General features: G+C 40.5%; 2 protein-coding genes across 2 annotated transcripts in view; one reads left to right on the forward strand and one right to left on the reverse strand.

Moving 5' to 3' along the window:
• Positions 1–20,823, forward strand: part of DIS3L2 (DIS3 like 3'-5' exoribonuclease 2) — a 404,569-nt gene that overhangs the window by 8,298 nt on the left and 375,448 nt on the right. The window lies entirely within an intron of this gene.
• PDE6D (phosphodiesterase 6D) overlaps positions 1–20,823 on the reverse strand; it is a 59,201-nt gene that overhangs the window by 7,368 nt on the left and 31,010 nt on the right. The window lies entirely within an intron of this gene.

Consider the following 20,823-nt stretch of genomic DNA (forward strand, 5'->3'; position numbering starts at 1 on the left):
TTAAGGAATACGAACTGTGCTTTTAGACTCTGTGCCCATCAGTCTTTGCCTAGCACTGAAGTAGGCTACCCGGAATTAAGCAGGAGTTATACTAAAAACCTTACTTTGATATGCCATGTATTTGGAGCTTCGGCACCAAGGAGGGGAGATGTCCCTCTCATGGTTTACAAACAAACCAACATTAGACCAGAGACAATGTAACAAGTGAAGGGCATCCACTCATTAAGTTTTCCCTTAAAACTGATGCTCTTTGGCCTTGTTGACTATATTCTACTTATGTCTAATGGATCAGGGAGACCTCACCATACTGCAGGGAGGCAAGCAGCAGCATTGGTATCTATAGCAGATTATTCTGTAATACAATTCCTCATCACCATTCCCCCACCTCTCAAGAGGAATGGGAAAAGGAGAAACATAAGAGAAACATACCCTACATGTCACTAGAGAAAGAATGCTGGATCAATTTTCCCGATCTGCAGAGTGTGGTAAAGAGTGTTATTCTAACATTTTTGGCTCAAGTAACTCATATATTAACCTAAATTCTCTAAGAACAGCACAGCCCTGGTGGAGTTTCCCTGAGGAACAAGAGCTAAACACACCTAGTAAGAGTGAGTAGGGAGTAAGTTTGTAAGTTTTATGTACCAGACTTCTAATGGTATGGATTGATGTAATACTCATGAAAGTTATAGAGGAGTGTGGAATACAAACTTTCAAAGGCACAAATAGCAATTACCTTAAGTGTCATTTGTGCTATTGAAAAGCTTTCCCATAGTGTTTGCTGTGCACAAACCCATACTCTGGAATTGGGAATCTGCAAAGCCATTTTGGATCGTCAGTATTGTATACCCTGATGAATAGGGTTATAGCCTTCAAAAAGGCTGAAGCAGACTTGCCATATTCCCAAAACCACAGTCCCTGCTGCCACAGCTGATCATAGAGGCACTCATGAAGTCACCAGTATTGACATGCTGAAAGTATTGGTGCATAGCAGGACCTCCGCACTTTATAAGATGGCTGCGGCGTAAACCTGTGGAAAAACAGGAGAAAATGCCATTAAGAATTTTGCAGCATCCTCTCTAGGTACTGGTTAGTTTATGTCAGTGTCCACAATGTACTTGGCACTTTCCAGACATTCAAGAAGGGACATCCCCTGCCATGCGAAGCTTGCATTCTAGGACAGCAGTTTGGGGGGAAGAATAATAATTAATCGGGTTATTTATACAAGTCAAAGATATTCACTGTAGCAGCACAGCAGAGCTGGGTCTTTAGGAGCGAGCCAGAGGCGGCCTTGTGGATGAACTCAGGGATTATGCTGTGTACAAAGGGATGCCTGGAAGAAGACGATTGTGCGAGGAGCTGACAAACTGGCAGATGAGGGTGGGAAAAATTGGAGGAGAGTTGGGCTGGGGGGCAACAATAGAGGATAAGTAAGGTCGGATAGAGTTATATGCATGTACACCTCTAACCCGCTATAACGCGACCCGATATAACACAGGTTCGCGTACAGCGTGGCAGCAGGGGGCTCCGGTGGCACTTTAAAGGATCCGGGGCCCTGGCTGCTGCGGGGAGCCCCAGGCCCTTTCAATCACCGCTGGAGCCCTGCCGCTGCTACCCCAGGGCTGCGGGAGCAAGGCTCACCAGCAATTTAAAGGGCCTGGGGCTCCCCGCAGCAGCTGGAGCCCAGAGCTCTTTAAATCACCGCCGGAGCCTTCCTGCCCTTACCCTGATATAATGGGGTTTCATCTATAATGTGGTAGGGATTTTTGGCTCCCCATGACCGCATTATAGCAGGGTAGAGGTGTATTTATTTCAGTTTGTAATGTACTTAATCTCTGGGCAGACTCACAAAACTCTTAATCTTTACATTGCTCAGTGACAGTACTGAAAGTATTCAAGGTATTTCTGGATCCCAGGGGAGAAAACACATGCTTTAGCAGCTTTTATTTTACTTAGTGATGTTTGTTTGTTTGAAAATTGTGTATGTGGAGGAGGGAGAAAGTTGAGTTAAAATTTCTAATAATTTTTAAATATAAAATTTCCAACAGACAACCGTAAACACAGCTAGAGAAGAGACATTTGCTTAGATACTTGTGTGCAATCCAGACACCTATAAACCAGAGGATCACCATGAATGACACCATACTCCTCTATTTTAAGGTATTTCTGTGACCCAATTACCACAGTATCTGAGCATCTCACAAGCTTTAACGTCGTTATCTTTACAACACACCTGTGAGGTAGGGTGTGCAGATTTTTAAAGGTATTTAGCTGTTGCTCCACTCAGCATTGAAAAGCCTACGTGACTTAGGAGCCTAATTTTATTTTGAAAACAGAGTTACACACTTGAAAGAAAATCCTGAGTGGAACAACTATAGCGTCATAACTCAATTACTGGCACGAACACAACAGATGGATGAATGTGATATTATTACTCTAAGCACAGGGTTATGAGGCTGTACTGACCTTCTATTTCTGGTCAGTAAAAATACACTGTAGGCATAAAGGACAGAGGCTGACAGTCTAAAAAAGATTTCTCTCTAGTTGAAATCCAAACTAACTGGTAATTTAAATTATGCCTGCATATTGGACACTGCAATCTATTTTGACATTGAAGGTGTTAGACTTCCAGGCAGTGTCCTTGTCAAATTTTGTTCTGTATTGATGTTCCAGTGTCATGGTAAAGCTGTGTGTGATTGTCTCCTCTGTACTTTGTATTCCGTCAACTTAAAGATCAATTAGAAGTAAAAAGCTTAACAGTAGATCCCAGCTGTCCTGAGTTTGTTGGTCAGCAATTCATGAAATAATTCCTAGCAGATACCTTGTATTTCAAAAATCTAGGCTTAAATTGCAGTATCAGATGAAGGTGGCTAAAGAACTCCTAGCCATGATGGATTTATGTGTAAACTCAGCACAAGCTCTTGTAGACTTTTATGAATGAAAAAATAAATTTAAATATCAACCTGGCCATAGTTACGAACACAAAACAGGGTTTTAAAAAACCCCTAAACAAACGAATGGCATAAGCTACCTTTTATACAATCAAGCATATTTTAACAGACCATAATACACTAGCCATTTTACAATTTCTCCCCCAAGAAGCTACGCAGGAAAAGGAAAAGGAAAAATAATCTATCTTCACATACATACAAAAGAGCATCTTGAACTGGATAAAGTCCCTCACATTCAGATTTTTAATTGAAATTTTGTATTTTTCTTGAACAATCACCAGAGAAATGGGAAAACTATTTCCTAACTCAAAATTTTAGTTCATTTACAGAGATTACTATAATGGGCTAAAAAGCACTAGTTAGGGAATACCTAGCAAGCCAGCAGCTACACTGCTGACCTAGTTAGGAGCTTATCCTACTATTTCTGTCATCTTGCATGGAAAGCTTGGTACTAGGACACGCCCCATAGTGAAGAAAATGGAGGCCTTGAACCAAACCTACATGTGCTGTTATCTCCTAATGTGTTTAATTGGTTTAAGATTCTTTCATCCCAGCAGGAGAGATATTGTTACTAAAAATAAAAACGCTCCATCTTCTGAACAGCAGTGGGGACTTGCGGGCAGGATCAGGAGGGCATATGAAGTATCATTAAGTAGAAAAAGTACATTAATATGGGTTTAACACAATCATTCTTCTTGAAGAAAGCCTGTCTCAGAAGTTTGAGAAGGAAACTTGAAGGTGCAAGTTAAAGAGAAGCTCCAGCCCAATGAATTGTGGCATCATGAAGCTTAGATAACAAGGAGTAACAATAGTGTATCTGTAATCTGGTTTCTACAAGCAACATCAAAAAGCATAAGATCCTTTACCAACACTGAGTTTTCATGCTTCTGTTATTTCCTATGGGATTTAAGACGCAATATGTCAAATCACCTTCAATTCTGGAGGCATGGAACGATTAGGCAGAACAGCAGACAGGAGAACTCTTGATTTATTTATATTCCACCACCTACCAGGTCAGCAAAGTCTTGTATAAAAGCTGGAATTTAACTTGCTTTATAGACACTTGACAAATTAGCTTCCTCACAGACATACTTTGCTCAGCCTGATAAAGAGAAATAAGATGTGCATTTCCAAATGCAAGTTATGTTGTCTTGACCATCTCTGATCTATGAAGAGGAATGTTTCTTTTTATTTTCGTATCTGTCAAAGACACCTTTTTTCTTCACAAAGTCAGGATGTACTGATTCCTATTCAGACTTGGCATGGCAAAAGGCTGCTAATTAAGGATGGATTTGAAGGAGGAGGAATTCCGGAGGAATGTTTCATTTATAGTAGGATGTGGCGAAAGAAACCATGCCTTTATCTACCTTGCTACTATATTTTCCTCCAGTGCACCTCTAACTCTATTTTGACTACCTCAAAAGCTGTGGCAGCCAAACTGCTGTCATGTCGTCCATCAAAGCCTAGGTCTTTTAGTTTCAGCCTATGCCATCTTGACTGTTCTTCGCCCTCTAAGAAGTTTTGTACCCTTCATTATCTTTCCTAATGAAAGAGCGTAGTTTTTGTAACCAGCTAGTCTTTCATCCTCTTCCCCAGCTTCTCATTATCAATACGATAAAGCAATATATTCAAAAGCTGTGCACAACACATCAGGTGTGATCAGGGTGTCAACAAGTACACAGGAATAAGGAGTATCATAGAGAATAATTGATGAAATAGAGTATGAAGCCAAAAAGCTTCTACATTAGATTTGTGCAAGCAACCCCCTTTCCCAAAAACAAGCTTGTGTTCTAAACCACCCAACTCAATTTTATCATGTTGCCTACAGTGGAAAGTATAAACAACCAGGTAATCATGGCTTGGATCAGCATATTAGTTTAGAGGGCAACAGTTCAGTTGAGCAATAAATAGGAATGTTTAGTAGCCTATTTATATCAGATATAGATTTACCAGGTAGAACATTTTTATACTAGATTTTTCCTTTACAGCATTTGATTTTGAAGTAGGTAGCCCTTTGGGACTTAGAAACACGGGATATGGGCAGAAGGTTATTGGATTAAAGATTAGTGCACCCAAATGGCCTAAAGCGTTCCCTCTGTTCCAGTCACTCACCCTGTAACCTCTCCAGAGCACCTGCTGTTAGTTACAGCCCCTAGGCCGCAGTTCAGCAAAGTACTTAAGGTACATCCTACATTGCAACAGGAGACGTGACTGCAGCATGTCTAGATATACCCACAGTATTTGTGATCTAACTAGCCTGAATAACAACAGCAGTGAAGCCACAGCAGCATGGGTGTACAAGCCTGTCCAGGACCCTGGTTATGTACTCTAGTGGCTACCCCATGCCAGTGCCTATGGTGCCATGGCTTCACTGTCATTGCCGTTGGAGCTAGCTAAATTAAAGCCAATTTGGGCATCACCGCACATGCTGTGGTCACACCTCCAACTGCACCGCCAACATACCCTTAAGTTGTATCACGGCTGTAAAGTCCACTCTGCTTGTGCATAAAAGAACACAGATGCCTTGAAGGTTTTATATGCAGTAGCTATAGGCTCTGACAGCCTGTGTATGGAACACGACCTTCTTCACAGTCAAAGACTAAAATTCAGTGTAAAACCATATTTGAAGGAACTGGAAGAATGTGAATTCTTTTGTCCACACAGTTTGTCTGGTAGTAAGTGCTGCAACAGATACACAAACTGATAGCTATTGCTCACGTGTTATCATAACCTTTGGGTACTTTAAGGAATCCACAGAACACTGTCACCTCCACTTACTACCAGGCAACATCATGCTCTCTGGACTCCAGATTAACAAAAAAGAATGTCTGTGTGTACATTACAAGTGTACAAAGCATTTTAAACTCTGCTGCTATAAAGCCAGCTTTCGTAGGAGGTAAGGACAAGGAGTAAGTCTTTCAGACAACAATGACTGCACTCATCCAAGAATAACTCAAGGTATTACGAACCACTGAGGTGATCTATTAAATCCCTAAATGGGAAGAAATCAATTAGGCCTTCACAGCACCTCTGAAATACTCTAGTACTAGCTGTGAAGGAAGCTGCTCTTAAGCTTCCTGTACGTAACAAATCAATTGTGCAACTGCAGTCAGAGACCCAAATATTAACATGAACCATAAGATAGGATACGGCAGAAATCCTCCCCCAACCGTCATTTCACGGTAACTAGGTAATCAGGGGGATATATTTAACAGCTCACGGCAATGAAAAAAAAATCCTAGAGTGCTTGTCACATTTTAACCCATACCAACTGCTTAGTATCCTTCCTACTATTTTTCTTGTCTTTGTTTTTACATTTCCCCTTATATCATTACCAATAGTTGCTACCTATATGATCCCATGTTCGTTACAACATGCTTTCATCTTATATCATACAATCCTCAATTCAGCTGGAGAGTTCTTGGACTGCACTTGGTAAAACACCAACTGATGTCACTGAAATAAGTCAACACTACATAGGTTCATTTTAATAGAATACTGTTAACAGTAACCACTTAAAAGTAATATAGAAGTTAATATAGCTGCTTTATCTCTACTGTAAAGCAAAATCCAGGTCTCAGATTTTACCACTTCTACTATGCAGGAAGTCTGATCTTGTGGCTAAAGCACAGGACTAGGACAGAGGTGCCGTTAATTATATTCATGGCTCTGTTGCACATTTGCTGTGTGAATTCAGATAAGTCACTTAAACCTTGTGTCAGATCAACATCTGTAGAGCCTCAATGAGCTACTTCCCTACCAAGGGAATGTTGCAAAGATAAATCCATTAATATTTCCATGGTGCTTGGGTATTATGGAGACCACAGAAAACTGTAATACCTAAAAGCCAACAGAGGGTAACTTGTAATCAGTTCAGTTGCAAAGTGCTGCTAACCACACAAGCCGTAAAAAAAATACAGAAGCCATCTACTTGGCATATTTTGTTAATGCAGTAAAATCATGTCTAGCTTCTGCTGGTAAGGAATTAAGAGTGCAAGGGCTTAACTGGTGTAACAGTTGTGTCCAACATACAACCTAGGATTCCAGCAAAGGATTCCAACTATCATTCACCATTTTTACAGCTAAAATGACAGAATCAGCAATCCTGTTGATGTTAACTAATGGAATTTGGGCATGGAGCCTACTTTTAATTTCCCCTAATTCTCCTTCTAGTCAGTTCTACTTTCTGAAAAAATTCATAGTTAAATCTTTCCAAGTTACTAGGAAATAGTAAATATTTAATATTTGGTCAGAATTTGGGACACCTGCAATACCACATTTATACTGCAGACTAAGAACTCTCAAGCCATGAAAAGGGGATGGGCATTTAAAGGTTGTGGGGGAGACCACTTTTAAGCCACTTCCAGATACATTGTAAAACAGGCCAAGCTTCAGTTTCATTAGCTTATTCTCTCCTCCGCAAGCTGAATGGGGAACAATTGGAAGGATTGGGCTTTTGAGGCAAGAGTTACATACCAAATGAGAAGCCAAAGGTCATCAAGTTATTGTGTTCTATGGGGCACTAAGGAAAGAGAATAAATTCCATGGCTCAGTATCACAGCTTGAAAAACTTAGGTAAAGGAGAAACAAGATGACACTGTTTTAATATATTTACTTACCTGTGTAAATGAAACTAAGTTGGCATCTCAGAGGCTAACGCTCTTGCATTTTTACTATTTTGTGGAAAGTTTTAAACAAATTCCAAGCCTCAACAATTTTAGTCACTACTAAGCTGTAGAAAATAATCCTGGCATCTGCAAACGGCCTTTGATTTCTTCAGACAAAAGCAAAAATGTGTGACATCCCCTGGTAGTTCTCTGCAGTCGATGAGAAGCCTTTCTTATCAGTATGTATCAGCAAAAGTTCAGCCAACTAACAGTCCCAACAGAGCAAGAGATGCTGTGCACTTCTGCTATAAACACTTCTAAGCCCAATCTAAAAAGACTCCAAAGTTGAGCTTTTGAGTTGCCATGCAAGGAAAACGAAAATGAAAAATACAACACATGTGGTTTATGGTTATAACTATTGTTTAAAGGGAGAATAAATTATCATACCAAACTCCCACAAAAATCTTTAGCTTACAGCAGGTGCTAGTGACAGATGGAGCCAGTTGCCTTGTATAGCAGCTCTGAGAAAATGGTTTGTTCGCTACTGTTACGAATTTTTTTTGTTCCCATGAGAAACAGACATAGTAAAAGTGGTTCATTGAACCAGACTACAGTGCCAAGGAATGAAAACAAGATGAAACAATACAGTGCTTTTATGTTGGCTTTCCGGTGCCTGTGTTTGTTCGGTTTCTTTCTCTGGCTCTTGTGAACTGATGTGCCAGAATTTTTTTGTGCTAGTCCCCCAGCAGGAAAAGTTGCAAGTGATCACATCCGGACATCACTGTACTCTAGCCAGTAAAACAATTATTAGCTTAGAAAAACCCAATGTTGTTTACAGGACCATTACAGAAGCATAAATTGCATGAACAAAATGACCTTCTCTTTTTAATTTGACAATATGCAATTCCTGCCCACCCTGCCTACATTTAAATTGATCTTTATAATTAGCATGCCAGAAAAGCTTCAACTCATGCTAAGAAACCTTTGAATATTACCATAATTAATGTCATTAATAATGCTCTGAAGTTTGCAGAAACAGCAGGGGAGTCAATAGGAGTGATGTGTGCATACAAGGGAAGAACTTGGCCTTTAAAATCCAGGACTTTATCAAAACATAATTTTAAAGTGTAAGAACAGCTATAGGAACACAAGTGAATGCCGCTACAGAGGATACTAATGGATAATAAGTATACACGAGTAAGTGAAAAGCCAATTGAAGCACAAAGCACTGGGATCGCCTCACAATAAAAAGACAAATGGAAGATCTTCCTTAATGTGAAAAAGATTCCAGAGACCCTCCCCATAGATTTAGTGGATGAGCCCTATCTATATGTGCCAGAGTATTTTGAGAAATCATTCCCATTCCAACAGATATCATGGTGAAGGGCTTGAAGTAAGAACCCCATCCAAAGAGAGAACCCATGGCAAGTCAAATCACGTTCAGATGGAAAATTATTTTAAATAGATGTTTAAAAGTCCTAAGAAGTTCTGAGACAAATTGTGTGTTAGATTCTGCAGCTCTGCTCCTTCATTTAAGTACACCTATCTGTCTCCTGAAATCTAGCACGTTTGGTGCAATAGCACTGATTGATGCTGTCATAGTAGAGAGCTGGTGCCAGTGGATTTATTCACGTCATGTTTCTCTTGCTTTTGGTGGTTTCCATTCACTAATTTTTTTTTTAAAGGGAGCGGGGGGTTGGATTTTTGATTCATTGCCAAGCATCACTAGTAAAAGAGTGGAGAGCACAAAGGGAAAGAAATAGGATGACTGGTTTCCAGAATGTGACATTATCAGATTAAAATATGACCATGCAAATCATTGTTGCTATCACTGTTATATAATTGCAATGAATCTTACACAAAGTGGTCAAGTAAGGGGTCAACAGAAAGGGTTAAGCAGCTTGCAGACTAATTGAACCAGATTCTACCTTTAGGGACATATTGCTAGATAACGTTTGTTTACATATATATTGTTAGAGATTAACAATGTAAAGGAACAGTCCCTGTCTATGATGCATTCTGTTAATTCAGAGTGTGACGTTATTGACATGAACTGTGACAGTATAGATCATTGTTGCAATCAGGATGTGACATTATTGACGTAAACTGTGATTGTCTAGATCATTGTTGCAACCAGGGTCCTACGGTTGCACCAGTTCTTATACTGAGGAGGCCAAGTCAGGTGTCTAAGGAAAGGTTGTAGTTTGCTGGTTATGATTATGCTATCTGTATGTATCATTTTTGTACCTGAAGTTATGAATATTGGCTATGTACCTGTTTGATTCTAAGTAGCGTCAGTGCAGCATTTGGTCAGCTTCTTGAGAAAGGACTATTCTCAGTAAGTGCCCAATCAAGAAACACTTAACTGACAATGGACTTTGGGAGACGCCAATCCACATCTGAGCTTTCCTGGGAACGTTTAAACTAACATTAAACAATGGCATTGGCCTGCAAAAAGCTGAATCAACATAGACATGTGACTTGCCCAGGTGGGTACTGGCTCCATCTTGTTGTTGTGATTTTGCACAGGAGAACAAAGGGGTTTCCGCACACAAGAGAGAAAAAAGAGGCCCTCGAAACTCCTCCATTTTGTCTTCAGCTGGCTCAAAAGATAGCCTCTCCACCCCAAAGAGATCCCTGAAAGAAACTGGAACAAAGGACAGTAACTACGGGGGTGTGAGTCATTGCTGGACTCAGACTAGGAAGGAGTCTAGTCTGTCAAAGAAGCTCACCATCTCTGAGGGTGAGATTTACCTTCATTTAGCCTCCTACCGTTTTAGGCTTAGACTTGCATGTTTTTGTTTTATTTTGCATGGTAATTTACTTTGTTCTGTCTGTTATTACTTGAAACCACTTAAATCCTACTTTTTATACTTAATAAAATCACTTTTTGCTTATAAATTGACCCAGAGTAAGTAAATAACTCCTGGGGGAGCAAACAGCTGTGCATATTTCTCCATCAGTGTTATAAACGGCGGACAATTTTATGAGTTTATCCTGTATAAGCTTTATACAGAGCAAAATGGATTTATTTGGGGTTTGGATTCCATTGGCAACTGGGTATCTGGGTGCTGGAGACAGGAGCACTTCTCAAGCTGTTTTCAGTTAAGCCTGCAACTTTTGGAGGATGTGTTTGCAGCAGGCTAGTGTGTCTGGCTCAACAGGACAGGGTACTGAAGTCCCAAACTGCCAGGGAAAACGGGCTCAGAGGCAGTCTCAGCACATCAGGTAACAGTCCCAAGGGGGTTTCTGTGACCCAGCCTGTCACACAGAGACACAGCCTGTCACACAGGAAATATTAACATTTAAACGAACTGTAAACAGTGAAATCACTGTATTCATCTCTCTTTGAAATGTATAGCAAATCACCTGCGAATGGTGGAAAACAGGCAATTGCCTTATGTTAATCCTTGTAGCTAATTACCAGTGATGCTTAGGAAATAGGTCTACTTCAAAGTCTCCATGATTGCCTATTGTTCATTTAAGGACTCCGAGCTATCAAAAGAAGTCCTGGAACTGTATAAAAGCCCTTGGGTCCTGATCCTTTTTATCTCAGATCTGCTTGATGCTTCATGCAGGGGAAACTTAAGTCCTAAGAGTGAGATCTCCAGCCCTATCTGGATCACCCTGAATATGAACACTGGACTATAACCTAGAGACTAATTCTGAAAGAACTCTTTGCAACTACAAAGCTCACCATCTCTACTGTGAATCTGATCTCAGAACTGTATTCATGTCTGTATGTATGCTGATCTTTTAACCAATACTCTCTTTTCTTTTTTAATAAATTTTAGTTTAGTTGTTAAGAATTGGCTGTAAGCGTGTATTTGGGTAAGATCTGGAATATCCATTAACCTGGGAGATATTGTGTCCAATCCTTTGGGATTTGTAGAACTTTCTTATATGATAAGATTTTCAGCAAACCTCATCGTATTTGACTGTGTGTCTGGGTGGAGGCCTAAGGCTGGGTTGCTTTAAGGGAACTAGGGAACTGTGTTGTTGGCTTCTGGGTAACCAGTAAGGTATTATAGAAGCTTTTTTGTGCTGGTTTGGTAAATCTAAGTATTGGAATATCCACCAGCTTTGGAGATTTTCTGCCCCATTCTTTGCAGTTCACCCTTATTGAGTAACTACAGCCTGGCTCCCTGGGACCCCAGTCACACAGAATAAGAATTATTTTTCACTTGGTCTAAAGTGGCACACAAGCAGAACAAAATCAGCGCCAACAGTAGCAAAATGTTTCTAACTAGAGAAGTGAGCAAACCCTACCACGCACATCCATAACCTAGTATCCTTGTATTCACACAGCCCTTATCTAAAAAGTCATACAAAAACATGACATAGTTTGTTCCTCAACTCAGTTTGTTAATCAAAATGGGGTTGTCATACTAAAGTGTTTAGTTTCTCTTTTAAGAGTTTTTCTATTTAAAGTTAGTGACAAACAAACATTTTACTAAACGCAGATTTAGTCAGACTCTTTAATAAAATCTATAAATTGGCCATTTTTAGGGTTTTTTGTTTATTTGTAACAAGTGTCCGCAGGCAAATGGAAATAGGTTTCCCCACCCTAAGAAAAAAAGGAGATGCCCTTAGAGCTCAGCTATCAGTATATAAATTTAAAAAACACACAATGGCTTCCTTCCACATAAGGCATACATCATAAGTGGTAAAAGGGAATGCATTCTGAATGAGTGAGGTCACACCACCTGTCCAAATATACTCCTTAGACTAGCTGGCCTCAACACTGTCAGCTCCAGGAACAGTAGTACTAGCTTTGCAATTGTGGTTAGCTGTTAGTCTTTCCCCTTCTAAATTTAGGATAGATAACTACGACAGATCACTTACTGAATGATCTTGCAGAGACCCACCCAGAGTCCATTCAGTACAGAATAACTGAAGCCCATTTTAGAGATTAAACTTCTAAAAAGGACTTTTAAGAGCTGAACCAACATAAATATCATCCATATAAATATGTCCAAATAGTCTCATATTATCTTCACTTCCTCAGCACTTGCAAACATATGAATCTTTCAGCTCTGGGGATATAGATTTATACCACCATCTTGACACTAAACACCAGTGCTGCAGCACTATTAGTCTATGATAGTATTAGTGAATATGCCAACTCCTGAATGTATTTGGTTAAAACACTAAAAATAGTTCATTTCTTCTAACCACGATGATGCTTCCAAGATGAATGACAAATGACCAAAACAAGGTCTTCACAAATGGAGCCGTAACACAGCGACATTCCATTACAGAATTAGCACTTCAGGAGCAGGTGCTTCCTGACTTCTGCGGTCAGAGTGTCAATAGGCAGAGAGCAAGAAGAACTTGGAGAGAAACCAGCTTCCATTTCCTTTTTACTGCCATCATCCAAGTTTATGCCTTGCCCCTTATTTCATTGATCTGTACTTTACAGTCAGAACTTATTGATATCAGTCTAGAACAGACAAATGCTCTGATTTAGCACTGCTTTGGGACACTGTATGTCAGGGGTAGGCAACCCATGGCACATGTGCCGAAGACGGCACGCGAGCTGACTTTCAATGGCACTCTCACTGCCCACGCTCTGGACACTGGTCCGGGGGGCTCTGCATTTTAATTTAATTTTAAATGAAGCTTCTTAAACATTTTAAAAACCTTATTTACTTTACATACAACAATAGTTTAGTTATATATTATAGACTTATAGAAAGAGACCTTCTAAAAACATTAAAATGTATTATTGGCACATGAAACCTTAAATCAGAGTGTATAAACGAAGCTCAGCACACCACTTCTGAAAGGTTGCCGACCCCTGCTGTATGTCCATTGCTGGAGAAAGAGGAAGTAGTCCCTCTAGCAAACAGTTTCTGTGAGGGGATTACATCTGCTAAGAATTACTGGACATACAGTTGTAGGAAGTTACAAAGGTTTAGAAGAGAATACAAAGTGACTGACAGAAACATCACACTATCTAACTCTAGACACCCTTGCAGTAAAAACCTGCCATTCCCTTTTCCTGCCTTTCCTGCAGAACAAACAAAATAGATAAAGGAAAGCTAATTTATATCCAGAGAATTTTAGTGTAACCAGTGTAGACCTCTTGGCTTCCACCAGTAACTTGTTCTATTTAATTTTCCAGTTTTACAGTCTCAATGGGACCTCTCTAATGAAGAAACTAGGTCTCCGACCCCAGTGTTCTCTAAATGGCCAGGAAGAAAACACAAACACACACACACACACCAAGTGTCTTTAAAGTCTAATTCTAAATCCAAGTCTCCTGGCAGAAGAATTCCAATGATGTACAATTAAGACCTCTCTTCTAATAAGAAATTCAACTGATATTACTATTGTAATAACTACACACAATAGGACCATGAACAAACTTTGTTTCTTTGCTTAAAAACAAAACAACATACAAAATCCTTGATTTCCTCAGGATAGTTTATGTTAGACCATGCACAGAAGCATGTACACCACAGCAGTGCTCTTCCTGAACAGTTTTTGTAGATTTCAATAAATATTGCCCTCTGACAGAACGATGAAATTGACACATAAGTAATCCAGAGTTTGGTCTATTTTTAAATATACTGTTACCAGATTTGATGGTATCCCGGTAAAAAATACATTGATAAAGTCTGAGAAATAAAAATGCAAGAATACATTTGATGTCAATAACCTCTCACTTTAATATCTGTGGGGGTTTAAAAACATTTGAGAAGTATAGTCCTGCCATGAGTGCAGGGGACTGGACTAGATGACCTCTCGAGGTCCCTTCCAATCCTATGATTCTGTACTGGGTACAAAGGGGAAAGCTTACTTCTGGCCAACAATCCTGCATGCTCAGTTTCCACACTGCAGAGCAACTTTATGAAGCAGGTATAAACCATTTTTTTTAAGTAGAAAAAACAACACTCAATTAGAATTGTGTGACAAATGCTGTGACAGATTCCAGACAGAACCAGAACAGCCCTGTGTTTTATTACTACGTTTTAATTGCTTATTTTCTATCAACTCCTATTATAGGACAAACAAGGATGCCACAGAGGATTCAGCTCCCCTGATAACGCCATCAGAACATGACCATGCAATGACAACAATACTTTAAATAATGATTTATGAATCCAAAAGAGCCATAATCTGCACAAGTACTATTTTAGTATGCTGCCATACTCGGGGCAAGAACTCCTCTGGATTCTCTGCATTTGTAATCAAAACTTCTAAGCAATGACCATACCTTTAGAGGAAAGCTAGTAATTCTACTCCCAGGAGAAAAAACAATAGCAATATGGTGCCACCTCAGAATACCTACTGGCTCAACACCACTAGGTTCTTCATACTACCCTTTCTTTTGATTGTCCCCCACGCCAAAGATCAGCTCCAAGTAGATCACATATCAGATACAAGTATTATACAGACATCCATGTTTATGAAGCACCATGTAGATTTGTGGTGGTTTATAAATAATTAACATTAAAGAAGTTATTAGAGGAGAAAACAGTCCAACCGCCCAAGTTACCACTTTCAAGTGGATACTGAATGTTTAATAATGTTACTGTACCCCATCAGTTAACAAAAAAGACTACACAGTCTAATCCTTGGCACAGAGACACATATTCCCTCTTTTAGCAGAGCCACAGAGTGGTCTTTTTATTATATATCTGGCAAAATATCATAGCAACAGTCAGCAATGTGATGCAGTTGCCAAAAAGGCTAATATTGTCTGGGGTGTTCTAACTGGAGTGGTGTGTGTTAGACACAGGAGGTAACTGACTTACTCTGCTCAGCGCTCGTGAGGCCTCAGTTGAAGTACTGTGTTCAATTCTGGGCTCCACAATTGAGGAAAGATGTGGACAAATTGGAGAGAGTCCAGAGGACAGCAACAGACACTGCTAATAAAAGGTTTAGAAAGCCTAACCTATGAGGAAAGGTAAAAAAAACTGGGCATGATAAGTCATCAACTATGTTAAGGGCTGTTAGAAAGAGGATGGGGGATCAACTGTTCTCCCTATTCACTGAAGGCAGGACAAGACATAATGGGTCTAATCTGAGATCTGGATTAGAGATTAGGAAAAACTAACTCTAAGGGAAGTTAAGCTCTGCAACAGATTTCCAGGGGAGGTTGTGGAATCCCCACCATTGGAGGTTTTTAAGAACCGGTTGGATAAACACCTGTCATGGATGGTCTAGGTTTACTTGGTCCTGCCTCTGTACAGAGGCTGGATTTGATAACCTCTCAATCTTCCTTCCAACCTGACATTTCTATGATTCTATGACCTACATGCACTATAAAAAGCATGAAGAGGCACATACAAGTCCTTTCTAGAAGGCTGCAGTGTAAGAGCCTTAAATATCCCTCAGAGAGACACTGTTAAGAAAGATTCCCTCCATGACAATGCTCCCATAGCAATGTGTATAGTGAGGGACTAGAGAAGAGGAAGGGAAACAGTTACTCACTATAGCAACAATCTCTTTTCCCTTGATGAAAATTCCCCCCAGCGACACACAATACCTAGAGGAAGAGTATCCCTCAGCGAGACAGTGCAAATCCAGGCAAGAAGATCAGAAGTTCTCTGCAGATGCTTGGTCCCGATATTGGTCACTACTGAATAAAACAAGTTTCTTGGTCATCCAGATTTTAAACCTTTAAATGTCAGCTTCAAAACCTAATCTCTTTGCAAACTTGCTTTAGTGCAATGATAAAATCAGGTTGCAAGTGTGACAAATGAGGTGTAATAATTCACGCTCCTTCACTCCACTTTTTGCTATTACTTACACACTGAACATGTTCTAAGGGGGCTGATCTTGAAACTAGACCACTTCTTTTTTATCCCAGCTTGTCTTAATATTACTAAGATTAATTTCCAGGGTTCTTGTCATCCTATGTTACCTATAAGTTTTTGATTGAGAATTTTATACCTAATCTTTACCTGAGAAATCAGTCTGATAGTCTGAAACCTCCAGAAGTGGAAATTAATATGGTAATGTGATTCATCTACTTAAACAAGTAAATGATTCTACATATGAGGCATTGATCAAAGTGCTGAAGTCTTAACACACCGCAGTGCTTCCATCAGAGGATATTTTGATTATTATTACTAGCACAGTCTAAAAGTTTTCCTCTGGGTTTCCAACTGTAAGTTCTCCATAGTTCCTTAACACAGAAACAGACGATGGAATGTTCAATAGTTTTTATGGAAAGCCTGTTCATTACAGTGATTGGACCTGGACTACAATGAAAGCACTTGCACTGATCTACAAGAAATATTAGCTTGTATGTGCCTATGTGCAAACTCATATTCTTGGTTTTATTTTCTGAAGTACGCCAACCTCTATAGCTTAGTTTGTGGAGTAATGTTTGTTCAGTTGGGTAAAGTACCACACAGAAACTATTACTAATTCACTGGGAAAACAATCTCAATCACTCTTGCTGAACATTAATTTCTCCATTCGTAGCAAGCAGCACATCCACAACTTGCCTTCTACCTTCATGTTATGTATAAGACTCCATTAAAAAGAAAGGTTATTTGTTCAGCAGTCACCTCTGTGTCTACCACAGTGTGAAGATGGCATCCCTGGCTGAGCAGCATAACTGCTTTGAAAAGCCGTGTCTGTTGTGGTGTGCATGAGAAATCTTGTGCAAAGGTGACATCATTGTGCAATGGAGTCCACCCTGCCCCCAACCACCTCAGCTCTTTCTCCCTAAGGAAAGTCCTGATGTTACACAGAACTCGGAGGAAGAGGGAAGGGTGGGTGGGTGAATGTGACTGCACAGAAGCAACTCTTGAAGAACAACAACTACTGGAAAGTAACCTCTCCTTCGAGGGCCTTTGTGCATTCCCACTTGTGAGAGATTGGTAAGCAGTGCTCCATCAGGATGGTGGGTGCACATTTCTTAGCTAAATCTGGATTGTCGCATGGCTCTCTCAAACTGGGCAACAGAGCATGGTGTTAAATCCAGAGAGTAGTGACTGGTGAAAGTGTGCACCTAACTCCAACATGCTGCTTTGCATGGCTCCACCAGGGGAACCTGTCTAAAGCGTGCCACTGATGCTGTGGTGGCTGTTGTGGAATGGGCCTTTAAAACCAGAAGATACTGGTTTCCTAGACAAGATGTACAAATGTTCTATATATCTCATAACCCAGTGACACTCCATTTGGTAATGGATTTACCTTGGCATCCCTCCCCATACGCTATAAATAACCTATTGTTTTTTTCTAAAAGACTTCATCTTTTCCAGGTAAAACCCACTCTCTTTACATACAGGGTATGAAGAAAAGTTTTCCCTAGGTGGGAATGGGGTCTGGGGAAGAACACAGGGAGGGAAGTTCAGACAGGTAAAAATCTGAGTCCACTTAGGCATGAAGCTGGATTGATATCTCATAGTGACCTTCTCCTTATGGACACAGTATAAGGTGGAATGTCTATCAACAACTTAAGCTCACTCACCTTCCTAGCAGATACAAGTGTTATGAAGAAAGTTGTTTTGATCAATAAAGTCATGAGAGGCTTGTGCCAGAAGCTCATATGGATAAGATTTAAGTTCCTAAGGCTCCCTGAGGGGGGTCAGAGGAACACATTTTCCATGCCTTTAAGGAATATGGAGACTGTAGGTTGAGAGAAGATGGATTTGTCCTTAATGTAATTGTGATGAGCAGATATTGCAGCTATGTGGACCTTTAAGGAGGTTAAGACTTAAGCCCCAAGACCTAAGGTGTAGAAAGTATTCTAGGACTCCAAATACCCCCCAAGCTCAAAACGTAATGAGTCCTTTACCAGTGGCCCAGATAGTAAACAACTTCCACTTTTGTTTATAACATTTAAGGGTGGATCCCTTCCTGGAGTGTAAGAAGATGGCTTGAGTCCTTTGAGAACAGAACAGTCCACTTTAGTCAGCAGATTATCTTCCACTATATAAGGTGAAACGTCGGTGCACAGGGATGCAGAATCCTCCCTTGCTGTTGAGACAGGAGGTCTGAGAATAAAGACAATGGATACAGTGGCTACCTGGCCAGCTGCAGCACTTCTGGGTACCATTGCTGACAAGACCACACTGGGGCTACTGGAATGTTTGTTCTGTACAACCTGATCTTCCTTACAACTATCAGGGGAATGGCATTAAAGACAGTGGCTCCAGTCCAGAGGAACTGTATCAGAGAGAACTTTTTCTTTCTGTAATCTTGTGCAATGACATGCTTGACACTTACAGTTTCATTTGGATGTGAGGAGATCTACTACTGGGTGGCCCCATCTCTGAAACAGTGTGCTGGCCATGCTGATTTCAAGGACCACCTGTGTGATGTTCCTAAGCCCTTCTGCTAAGTGAATCTGTCCCAGTAAGGTAATGAACTACTGGGTGGATTTGTTTTCAGATGCATCACACACAGTTTTCTTGCCTCCATTCATAAGAACTGGGAACGTGCTTCTCCCAGTTTGTTGATGTAGTTCATGGCCGTGGTATGGCCATAATCTCCTGTACTACATGAGGCTGCAAGGATGGGTAAAAGTTCTTGAGGGCTCACTGCAATGCCCTGAGATCCAGCATGCTGATATGGTGTCTGGAATCCCAGGTGTTCCACAGACCATGTACTTGGAGGTCTAGACAACGCCCATCCCAGGCCTAGACTGCCAGAACAGGTGGCAACTCTGATGAGAAGGGAGAGCACAGGGTACCCCCTAGAGGACATTGTCTCAAATGCTTCCACCAGCAAAACTAGTGGAGCAGTCAAGGAGGGATGGTCAGTCTCCTTCGAAGGTTGTGTACATTAAAAAGCAAGATGATCTATGCAACCTCTAAAGATAGCATTAAAAAAATTTACAGGTTCTAAAAAATGATGGTTTGGATTATTAAGGAGGCAATGTGGCAGTTCTACTTAAAGGAAAATCCTTATAAAAAGACTTACAAGTGCCATCTGGATCTAAGGATCTTCCATTTCTGCAGTTCATTCCAACTGAACAGCATTAGTCTTTCCTACCACTCTCACCCCCCATCCTCCTCTCTCTACACACCTGAAGAAGATATCATTAAGTTAAGCAGTCTAGCAGTGACTGCCATTAAAATATCTAATCCTGGCAGTTTTATGTAGAACCAAGAAATGCTTTTATGTCATACTTACTCATAACTGACATGGATGTATTCCTTGCAACATATACAATCAATGAGATACTTAGCGTGAATAATCTAGCAAACATCAAAGGCTAAACTAACTGAAGGCTTGAAAGTACTGTGCACTGGTCAGATGGTCGACTCTTTTTTCAGTATTTACAGTTGCACTTGACTGCAGTTCCATGAGACTCTTGTTCTTTCATACACCTCACCTGCCTTGACAAGCCCATTTTTTGTGAAATGGCAGACAGAGAGATAAGCATCTCCTTAAGATACATTACTTCCTCTCTAAAAGGAATGTGTCTGATGTATGTCACCTCTTGGTGACCTGCTTAACTCTCAGATCTTGAGAACATGCTGTTTAATATAAATACATAATTCCTTATATATTATCTTTTACTGACCCTTGCTCAGGACCTGTCCCACAGGGTTCTAACCCGCTCCGTTTGGATCCTCCTACCAGGCTTCTTGCCTGTTTAAGCCCTATCCAGGTCTCTCCATGGAGGATCTGCTCCCTATAGATTTCTCTTCTTATCCCCCTGCACTCTCTTCCCTACTGAGTTCCCTCCAATTCTATATAAGACGCATGTGCCTAATGATGCTTACCTAGCTCTGCCCCCTGTAGCCAGGAGGCAATCAATCACAGGTGCACTAATTGGCACTTACTCCCATCACCTGTTGGACAAGGAGTCAAGCCCCATCACATAGCTGTTCTGATGCCTTTCATGTCCCATTGAATATATGCTACTGAACAAGAGTAGGAGTTACCTGTTTACCATGTGAGTCGTACAACACTGAAGTTGTTTTGTAAAACATCAGCCATTATACCAATTTCTGTGTAAAAAGAGCTTTACATGGAATAAGGTTTTTGAAATCAAGAAAACTGGCCATATGACAATATAACCTGTGGCTTAAGATACTTCTTGGGTCTTGTGCCCATAACCGTGGCACAGAGGCTGTTCTCAGGACCTAAATGGGCCTGCTGAACTATCAGGCTGTAGCCACTGAGAACCCAGATGAGACTAGAACCTCAAGGGTATCTCCCTTCTAGTACAAGGAGTAAAGATGCAACAAATTGAACACGCTGGGTCTCGCTCAAACACAAGAAGTACTGGATGTGGGCTCCAGTCTCAAATATGATTGCTAGGCAGGAGGCACACTTATTGAAAACGTTGC

Source organism: Chelonoidis abingdonii, chromosome 8, assembly GCF_003597395.2.
Source record: "Chelonoidis abingdonii isolate Lonesome George chromosome 8, CheloAbing_2.0, whole genome shotgun sequence".
In the NCBI taxonomy this organism is placed as follows: Eukaryota; Metazoa; Chordata; order Testudines; family Testudinidae; genus Chelonoidis; species Chelonoidis abingdonii.